Raw genomic sequence first — 11469 nt, forward strand, 5'->3', positions numbered from 1 at the left:
GATGAGTGGTACCCGGTGGGGTCTTCTGCTGTTGTAGCCCATCCGCCTCAAGGTTGTACGTGTTGTGGCTTCACAAATGCTTTGCTGCATACCTCGGTTGTAACGAGTGGTTATTTCAGTCAAAGTTGCTCTTCTATCAGCTTGAATCAGTCGGCCCATTCTCCTCTGACCTCTAGCATCAACAAGGCATTTTCGCCCACAGGACTGCCGCATACTGGATGTTTTTCCCTTTTCACACCATTCTTTGTAAACCCTAGAAATGGTTGTGCGTGAAAATCCCAGTAACTCAGCAGATTGTGAAATACTCAGACCGGCCCGTCTGGCACCAACAACCATGCCACGCTCAAAATTGCTTAAATCACCTTTCTTTCCCATTCAGACATTCAGTTTGGAGTTCAGGAGATTGTCTTGACCAGGACCACACCCCTAAATGCATTGAAGCAACTGCCATGTGATTGGTTGGTTAGATAATTGCATTCATGAGAAATTGAACAGGTGTTCCTAATAATCCTTTAGGTGAGTGTATAATACAGAGTTATCTGCGCTAAACTCAACAAGAGGGATAGATTTGTAGTACAGGTTGTCAATTTCATACACATTTGCCATCCGTATCACTGTGAGTTAATTGAACTTTTGCACCAAATTGAGACAGAATATGGAGGCCTCGTTATTAACAATTCAGTGCGCTGGCTAAGCCGTGGTAAAGTACTGGGCCGCTTCCTGGCACTCCTACCAGCAACCAAGCCGTTATCTTGCTGAGAAGCAGAAGTCTCAGATTTACATAGAGTTAGAAAATGAAAACAGGATTTTAGCTTTTCTCGCCAACATCACTGGTCACCTGAATGTTTTCCCCTTTCTGGAAAAAAATCTACTTTTCTTGACACTAATTGTTAGTGTCGGAACATTTAATCTACAGCTGCAGATAATGTCCAATCAGTTATCCTGACTTCACTACCCTCCCAAATTTGAATGAAATGCTGAATACGCACTCTGATGAAAGAAGTGAAGAATATGATCCATCAATTTACATTCGAGTGTGGTCTACACTGGTAGACCATTTTGAAAATAAAAATTCTTCTCGGACTGATCTGAAGTCCATTAACTTGATTTCAACAAATGTGGCCTAGTATGTCTAAAGATTGAGGCTGATAAAAAGAAGTTTGAGGAGAAATTACTTCATGCTTAATATGAAGACACTATTAACCAGCTAAAGGGGCAGCTTATATGTGAATTTTGGCTGAATATTTTTGTTCACTGTGTTTGCACATCCCTGACTGCTGATCTGAGAAGTTTACAGAGGACAGATCCAAGCAAACGTTGCATTGAGTAAGATGTAAGGTAAGCTAGTGACAAAATTATTCCTCTTGTTTAACTTTACTGCAACAAGTCCATGCAACAATTCAATTATTTCCCACCTGTGATTAATTTAGCCTGGGAAGACAACACCTTTCGAAACTTTGAACAATTTTCCAAATTAAATTGCTCCTCTTCCTGTTTTGGAAAAGAAAGCAGAACTTTATTCATAAGACAAAAAAGATCCCCAACATGTTTTTCCTGTGGGTGCAACTGCCATTGTGACATAATTTATGTCTATGCCTATAACTGAATCATTAACAGAATCTTTTACAAGTGAAAGGTACAAAGTTCTGAGATATTTACCAATATTATTTTATTATTATTTTATTAAGTTTATCAGTATTTTACTGATGTCTCAGGCTGCACTTTCCTCTTAATTCCTCTTAAATCTGTTGAATGAATCTCAGTCCTGTGGTGAAACACCTGTGAGAGACCATGAGTAAAAAAGAAAAGAAAACAAAAGAAACAAGACTAAAAGCTGTGTCTGATGAGGTGGGTATCTTTCCTGCATGGAGGTGCAGTCATGCAAAATTCTTGTCACCTGTCACAAGGAACACAAAAGAAAGTGGGTCTTAAGGGTTCAAGAAACAAAAACACAATGACCGTTTTCCTGTAGCTGATGAGTGGTGTCAGTTTACAGTGTTCAAATGTATGATTTGACTCAGAATCAGACTAAATGAAAGCCTTCTGCTCTTTTGAAACTAAAGTGATGCATTACAAGCAGTTAATGATACTATAAAAATGCAAGACGTGGACAACAGTTTTTAGATCCAATGTGGGTTAGTGGCAAAGAGCTGTACTCATAATTAACAGAATCACAGACCGCAGTTCAAGTGCTGGCCCACCTAAAGAGCTAATAGAAGAAAGTGATTCATTCAAGTTTTGCTAGCATTTTGTGTATATATATATATCTTGGAAAAATAAGTAGTATATGTTGTTTGGATTCACTGAACTGGTTACCTTTCCTGTCATTCATGTGTAATATGTTGATATTACCCTTAGTGTTGATCCTTATTTTTGATCTAAAAAACAGGATTAAATTAAAAATTAGACCCATCTGCCAATTGGAAATTCCAAACCCAGTAGTGGATGGCAACCTTCCACTGAAAGCCTCTGGCAAAAAGAAAGCCATCTTTAAGAGTCCCAATTGGAAATTTCTATTGCTTGGTTCTCTGAAGTTTTTATTTAATCCTGTCCTAAAACCGTGATTAATAAAAAAATTCCATCCGCCTGGTCAACTACAAATTCCAAACTCCAAACTCCAAAATAGGAGCCAAATTTCCTGAAAAACTAAACCATGTGACACTTTAGTCTAAGCTTGGATTTAATCTGGGCCTTGCATAGTAACAGAAAATAAAACATGGCCTCTCATTCCTAAGAACCTAAGAACAGTGAGATTCAACATGGATATGGAAATGTTAATCTTAATGATTATGACCCTGCTAAATCTGGTGCTTTTAAAATGACGTGCAGGGGAAGAACAAATCACATTCAATACATTTATGTGACATGAATCAGTGTTTTGGGAATATAACTGAACATGTCAGGTGTTGCTTTCCAAAAATATAATTTGGGGGGATAATCAATTACATTTTTCAGAAAAAACTTGTTTGCATGACTTTAGATGTCATACATTTTTTTGATAACATGCATTCATGTAAACACACTGACTGTTACCCAGAATACCCTATTCAATTGATATCACTGTAGCCATCTGGCACTGTTGTGTGGAATGGAGGGACTGCAATATGTGTGTGTCTATCAGTTGGAGCAGATCGTTTGGTGATATGATAATTAAGGTGAATTATTGTAGTTTCCGGGGTTGAAGGTTAACCCCGCACAGGCACAGGGGGGGAGTTGTGATTGGGGGAGCTGGTCGGGGGACACAAGGAGATATATAGGGGTGAATAGTTTAGATTGACAGTGAGAAGAGTGCTGTTCCTTAAAAGCTATTCTGAGAATAAAACATGTTGCATTAACCCAACTCACCTCTCTTATTATTGGTTGTTTTTGTAAGCTGTGAATCCAGTAGCAAAAAGCCTAATACGCTACATTACCTAATACCTGACATATGTTGACTTTTTGGAGGCTGAGTGTACCATCTTTTGTTGCTGATAGATTTTAGTTTTTGCCTTTGCTCCTGTAGCAGTCTTAATTAAATCATGCTGGGCTGTTTGACATTTCTATATTTTACATCTGGAGTGCTGGGATAGTGATGCTTTCCAGTTGTATACTCCCATGCTGTAGGACACTGACACTATCTCCTCTCATCTCTGAATCCTTAAACATCAAATACTTCTTTCAGTGACAAGGCTAAATGAAACCAGGCTGCTGTGTGGGTCTGCCTCAATGTAGCATTGTTGCAGTGATGACATATGAAAGGCAATCCACAATCAGCCTCTGCAATTGTTTAAACACCATTGCCCCTTCTGCTCGAGTTCAGTCATGTTCATTTTCAATACCAATTGAGGCATACAATGGCTAGATCTCACTTTGTTGTTTTACATCCCAAAATACACTGACTTAGACGAGTAAAGCTGTGATTTTGAAAGGGCACCTGTTCAGTCTGGAACCTTGAAAAAACAATTAACATAATTATTTGTCAATAATGGCTTGAATTTCTGGTTTGCTGAAGTTATCCATTCAAAGTGTTAGAACATTAGTCCCCTGCTAAAGCAAACAGCAGCTCTACGGTGTATTAATAACACTTATATGTGTCCAGTGGTATGAATGGTCCCAGAATGCACAGCTGCAGTTTCAGATCATGGTGTCTGAAAGTCTGGTGTCTGTGTACTTAATGTCTAGTCTGTGTCGAGAGAATGAATAAATCTGTGGGTTGCTCAGGTACATAAACTTCTCGCAGATCATTTACTATGGATCTGAGCTGCTTTATTGAAATCTGGATGCGATATTACGTCTAGAAACACACAGTGACGTACCATAACTGCTAACAAGACATGCATTCAGAGGACTGTCACATGTCAACCCTTTAAAATTGTATAAGCCAACAGATATAACCTGATGGAGGTGAAGCCTCACAAAAATACTACATTGAGTTGATTTGCTTTTGCTCTATTTCAGTACATCGCGTTTTCCGTGTCTAATGAACTGAAACAAGTAACTGTGTTCATCATGATAAGAAAAACGTAGCTGATTTCATGAAAAATGCAGTGCACTTCACTACAAGCAAGTTGCTCGATCCAAAACACTTCACATATGTGGTATGTATCGATTTAAGATTGAAAGAAAACACAATTCTCAAGATAGGAATAAACATGTTACTGAAATCAGTGCCTGCATTCAAATAAATGAGGGTGCGGTACCTTTGTCAACACATTATTGACAAGTCTTATCAAGTGATATCTGTAGGTTTTTTTGTTTTTTTTTCCAAGGAATGAGAGGTGATGATCCCCCTAATGCATGTCTTCTGATCCATCACCATCCCAAAAAATTAAAAAAAAAAAGCCCAGAGTAAATTAAATACTCAAACTATCTGTCAATCACAAGTCAAAAACACAGTACTTCATGGTTTCCATTTAATAGAAAGTATTTGTCAAACAAAATGCTGCAATCAATCAATACTAGAAGCTGCCATCCACATGTGGATCAGAAGACAATGATCTTATAACTGTAAAATGTACAAATACTATATTTAAATTAAACTTTGTACAGTTAATAAATGTTACAATCTTTTAAATAGATTTGTTTTGGTATATCCTGTTGGTAATGGTTTATATGAGTATATGACTATATTAATCATTAATGAACTATTAAATATGGAAAAGAATATGAATCTGTAATGAACATTAGGGGCTTCAAACATGAATCCAAGTTTAATCTGTAATGATGGGATAGTGATAAATAAGTCTCTATAAGGAAAGTTAATGAAGAGAGGCTGCTTTAGGATTCACATATCTGGGAGAGATTCCATCTTTCTGCTTATTCTAATAGCCATTGCAGCTTTGCATGCATCAACTATTTCCTTTCACTCTTCTGCCATTATCTTTGCCTTCGGTTGTCAATTGCAATATTCACTAATAGAACTGCAACATATTCTTAGACAGAGAGGTTTGTATACATTCCTTAGAATATATTTTGTCACAATGATTGTATACCCCCATTACTAGCATTAGATCATATGAGGCATATAGCAGTACACGAAAACATATAGTTTTGGAAATTCTCACACACAGAGCCTATGTAGTCTTTTGTGAGTGCAGTCGAGAGTTAATTTAAAGTACCATTTTAGTTCAGGAGCTGCTGTTTATATATGTGTTTGTTTGTGTGTTTTCCCCAGTTAGTTTTTGTAATCACAATTATGGGGCTTTTTCAATTGTATTCTTTCAGGCCCTTGAATTTCATTGCAAGTATGTAATGAAAATACAGCACCTAGAATTTGGTTCTGCTAAATTGCACAAAATACCCACAATCCCTTTCCATCACATAGGCCAGCCATCTCTCTGTTTCCGGTCTTAAAGTGGTCAGAATTTGTTCTTAATTAGCCTATGTGCTCTTGACGAGTGACTGAAAAGTAATGACATTGAAAGTAATTAAAATATATAATATCAAAAGTCATACCAGAAAAATTGCTATTGGGTATGTTGCTTTCTGATACTATATTTAAGTCACATTGTGATTTAGTTTCAATCCCCTTGACAGTTTTCCCTATTTGGAACAACAACAAATAAATACTTCTGTTCTCCAAACCAATGTCATATTCATCAGGATACAAAGTCAACAGTTTAAAAATCATAGTAAATGGTGGTAAATGATTAAACTCATTCTGTTATGTTTCCATAAGTGTTTGTCTCTCTCCCTCTTCTGTGGAATGCATCCTTTCCCAGTTTCTGCATTACCTTGTATCTTTATGATACCGAAAAAGGAATGGACTTTTATCGGTACACAGAAGTTATGCAACACTTTTGGTAGAAATGACTTTTTGTAACTTAAGCGCTGGTCACCAGCCTAAGGAGTTTTCCGTAAGATTTCTATAAGATATGACATCTGTGCAGGAAGGGTTCTGTGGCAATAACAGGAGATAAACAAATACCTTGTGTCAAATCATTTTTCTCCTTACAGAGGCACAGAAAGGTGCATGTCTTGCCAATAAGGGTGAGGATTACTCGGCATAATCCCTGGTAACCTCAGTGAACTTCTTCAGTTAGTTTTGACGTTTTGGGAGACTGTAAAAGAAAAGTGGGCTGGATCGTGTTTATGCAAAATGTACATATTTATGACATATGCTCTCTCAGAGATGCCTTGAGAACTGGAAAAAGGGAAGTAACACAAGTCTGTTTAAAGAATAGCAACAGCATGAGCACATGTCACTGGACTGATATTTAATACTGCCACAAATAATAAATAAATAAATACAGAAAACAATGCACTAGACCCCAAATTAGAGCCTGACTGATACAGGTTTTTTGGGTCTGATAGTGATCATCGGCAAGCTAAATTTCCCGATTACTAATATCTGCTGATATTTACTTTTTTGTTAGAATGAAAAACGGGCATTTTCTAGCATGGATCCCTCAAATCTCTCACTGTCAGAGAAATTGTCAAATATGCACTGAAGGCAGGATTTTTACATTTTACAGAATAAACTTAACATTCATTTTCATCATAAATAACCACAAATCAAACATTGTAAAAATAAATTAGAATAAGAGATTCATTTTTCACAAATTTTCTTTAGATTGTTCACTGTGTGATCTGAGCTTGCTTGTCATTTGGAGACAGTTTTTGTTTGCTGATATCCAGTCAACATCTTCAGTGAATATGTACGGTTTAAATTCCTATTGTGAATGTTTAAAAGTGATTTTAATTAACTTTTCAGTAAAAATGCACCTCTATGCGATAGTATAAGGGAATCTTCAGTCATGACAAAAATAATCAATCATCAAAACCATGGATACTCAAACAGCACAGATTTTTTTTTAAATAGGGTTTCAGTAACATGTTTATTGGTTTATGTGCCCTGTGTTTCTCAGTGGGTGTGTGTTTGTTACACCATGGCGCTCAGTAGTGTGCGCTCTGTGCTGCTGCGCATGAGAAACACTGGAGTTGGAAGCTTCCAGCGAAAACTAATGCACCATAACTATGTTATAATAGAATGGTAAATTATTATAATAACGACTTTAAAACCAAATAAACATGTATGTATTTATTGTCTGAAGTCTGATGAAGGATTTTATGGTAATTAAAAAAAATTATATTTAGCCATTAGGTGGAGAAAATATATTGGTGGAATATGTGCTGATACAAATATTTATGTAAAAGTCCAATATCGTCCGATAATATTGGTGCTCTGGCCCTACCCCAGATACATATATTTCCCAGTCTTATAGCTTGTGGGCGTAACTGCTCTTGGCCCAGAGAGAAATTCAGCTTCTGTAATCTAACTTGAATTATTAATTAAGATGTAAGTATCATACATGAACTAATAAATAAAAAAAACTGATGTGTTATGCTCTTTCAAATATTTAATTTTCAAATATTATAGTATCTGAAAAGAAGGCAGCGAGTTATAAAAAAAAGCTTGTAAGCTACATAGAATCTGTCCTCTATGCCTGCGACTAGTATCCAGGTAAAAGTAGTTTTAAAAGGAGCTATGCGCAACAGCAGACTTTATCATTAGCCTTCTGACCCGCTGGAGGCCAGGGTTAAAATATGGATTGGGTTACAAGTGTCAAAACAGTTTACAGCATTGAGCCACAAAATTCACGCAAGCAGTCTTGAAAGGGGAGGTTTAGGAAATTGAGTCTGAATCATAATTTCTCACAGAGTGCAGCCCCTTCAACATAAATCTGAGACTGAGTCTCCCCAAGTGTTTACCCCAAGGCCAGTGCTTTACAAAAGCGACAGAGCTCCAACAAAGTTTTCCAGTTTCTGACTGGGGCTAGTGACCCACTTATACTGAACCATTATTTAAAACAGCCTTGCCTTGGTGTCATAAGCATAAGACATTGTGCAGAACTAAACTTGCCCAGCATTAGGTGAGAAGAGACCATCAGTTTTTTTTCAATGAACAAAACCTTACCCCAGTGCATATAAACACCTGCAACAGAAAACCAAGAAACCCTAGTGACCGCCCCTTGGTCTTTCAGTTACTGGTTATCTGTAAGGTGCTATAATGTCATATAATCAGCATGTGTATATGATGTTTTTTGTTTTTTATAACATATCAAATTCATTTGTAATGATGGGTCCTCCGAAAACTTCTAGTCAGCATTTCCAGTATTTCCAGCTGCTCGATTTGAACTTCAAAAATCAGGTAAAAATGCACCGAACCCCACAATGAGGCGTTGTTTAAAACAAAGTGAAGTGTTAAACTGGTGAATCATTAATAGGGCCACGTTGGGCATCTGTTCTTCCGATAAGATTAGCAATGTCCAGCACACCTGTTTAAACATGCATACAGCAGTATAATCATGAAACCATTTAATAACAGGGGAAAGGTGCTGTCTCTTGTTAGTACACAATATAGATTTGGTTTATTTGCAAAGATCTGGTTTGACATAAAAATGAAAAAATATTGTGCTACTTCCCCATGCCTTTAAAATCTTATAAAAAGCAGAATTTAGGAAAAACTCAAATAATACAGACCTTTTTCAGTCCTTTCTTATTTGTGTAGTTTAATATGCCTTATGTTTAACGCATCATGTACCTTATTGTTAAATATACTACACAATATCTTTAAATATCTTTACCCGGAACCAATTGAAATGAACTGCATTATTTATTTCAAATACATTTTTCTATTTTTAAGATGTTTGTTAATTTTTCAGTTTTGCTCAGAATGACCTTGTTCACATTTGAGTGTCTCAAATGTGTTAACTCAAATTAATTTGCATTATTATTTTAAAGTAAATGTGAGCTGTTTTTGTAAAGCATAGTTTTACTTCACATTTGGTAAATACACTATTCTTATACTGTTAATTAAATTGTTAAAATTAAAGACCAATGCACCAGAAATAATCTTTATACAAACAACCTCTATTCCAAATTAAAAGGAATGTCACATGACCATCTGCTTTCCACAGATAAATAACAGCAGTTTGTATCCAGTATAAAATTCACTCATTTATTTGTAAGTATTTATATATCCACCCACTATTTTCTGACATAATCCTTATATTATATGAAATTACCATCAAACTTCCTTCTACTGGAAGATTTATAATCCAGTAACATTTGAGGACTCAAGTCCTGTGAAGTAAACTGGAAACTTGAGGCAATAGATTGCCTTACTAATTAGGTAAAGTGCAGTGAAGTAAGACTGCCTTATACCAGTAATTGATAGAGTTTAAAGAAGCACCAAACCTCAAATAATTGATACATTTAAGGTTTTTAAACGCATATATAAGTGTCATATATATGTATATATTATGTCTTTATCCAAGGGGCCATAACAGGTTTTCATAAATGTTATAAAAACAGAAAGTCATAAAAAGTCAGTACTTTTATATAAGGAAGCAATGATGACTCATGCAGACATGTCATTTTAGGTAAGATAATAATAAGAAAAAAAAACGTACAGCTTAATATAATGATTAATGGACTGTAAATGTTTTGTAACCATTTTCACTATTTTGATTAATATTTATACATACACATGGTCCCCTCTTTCAATCTCCAATGTACTGTTTGCAACACACACTTGTGGGCTTTCACAAAATGCCATAGAAAATATATATGGAACAAAAAACTTTACATCTTCAAGTAGGCTTCTGGATATCCTGTTTCAGTAACCATTGCTATGAACCTTGGGGTCATCCCAGTGACAAATGTCATTAAGATTATGCAACTCACTAAATGTATTGTAGAGCTAACAGTTTGTGAAGAGGTTTCACAGCCTTCATTCCAAAAAATAAGTTATAAGGGAAAAAAAAACTGTGCATTTGTTTGTATGATATGAACACAACACAAAAATAATGTAAAGGTCTGAGCCCTAAAAGCAGAAGAATGTGCTATCAAAGGTATTCAGCTCTCACTTGTAATTAATCTTTTTACTCAAAGATGTCACCTATTTATAACAAACATTGTGTACATGAACTGTTATTGAGCTACAAATGAAAGGTTTATTATTGGATGGCATCAACTGGAAATAAGTTCAAGGTAAAATGATTGATGAGTAATATAAATCTGCATGTATTTCCATACTTGTGCCAACTTCACGTGATTGGTTACAAATTGTTTAGAAAGTGAGCTCACCTTATCTAAATTATAATCCACAGCCAACATTTAAATGATTCAAGCTGATATAATGAGACTGTCATTACAAAGAAATCAGCCCCAGTCAAAAGATAAATTAAATTGAAATATATGCCATCCACATCAATCAATTTGGACAAAGGCAAACTGCACAAGATCAGAAGAAAGCTTTAATATGCTTCAGTGTTACTTCCTGTTTTCAGACTTAAGTATCTCAAACAGTCCAAGTCCTAGATTTATAAGCATACATTAGGGTTAAAGAACAGCTTTGATACTATGAACAACTGAGAATGGCATTCTCTCTTGTTATATGTACATCCCTAGGTTATTTATAAATGTGTAGTGGTTACACGTTATTTTAGACCACAAGTTGTTTCACAGTGAAATCTTTCATCTAAAAGAAAAGCATGTCCTTTGACTTTATAACTTAATGTTTCAAAAGTTTTTTCAGCACAAGCTACTAGCACGCTTCTTAAGACATTTCAGAAATAGTTAGCTTGTCTGTGGCTTTTGTGTATGGCTATGTATCTGCAACACATGTTTAAGAATACGATACTATTACCCCATTTTTTGTTCCACAATCACTGAACACAAAGATATCCATTTCACTCAATACTCTCTGAATGCTGAAGCTAATAATAATAATAAATAATGCACTAACTTACATGCATAAAAAGATGCAACTCTTATCAACTAAAATGTTACTTTTTCATTGTATTCTTTAATACAAATTAACCTTAAAGCCATAATCTTTTTATGACTTTTGATCATAAATATTAAACAACACATTATCCCTGTCTGTATAATACATTTTTTTTCCAGTGTATAATAGATTTTATTGCTTCCTTGTGTCCAGTCTGTAAGATTTATTAGTTCTGATTGTAATTAATCAAAAACTAA

This window comes from Amia ocellicauda, chromosome 18 (genome assembly GCF_036373705.1).
Source record: "Amia ocellicauda isolate fAmiCal2 chromosome 18, fAmiCal2.hap1, whole genome shotgun sequence".
NCBI classification, from domain to species: domain Eukaryota; kingdom Metazoa; phylum Chordata; class Actinopteri; order Amiiformes; family Amiidae; genus Amia; species Amia ocellicauda.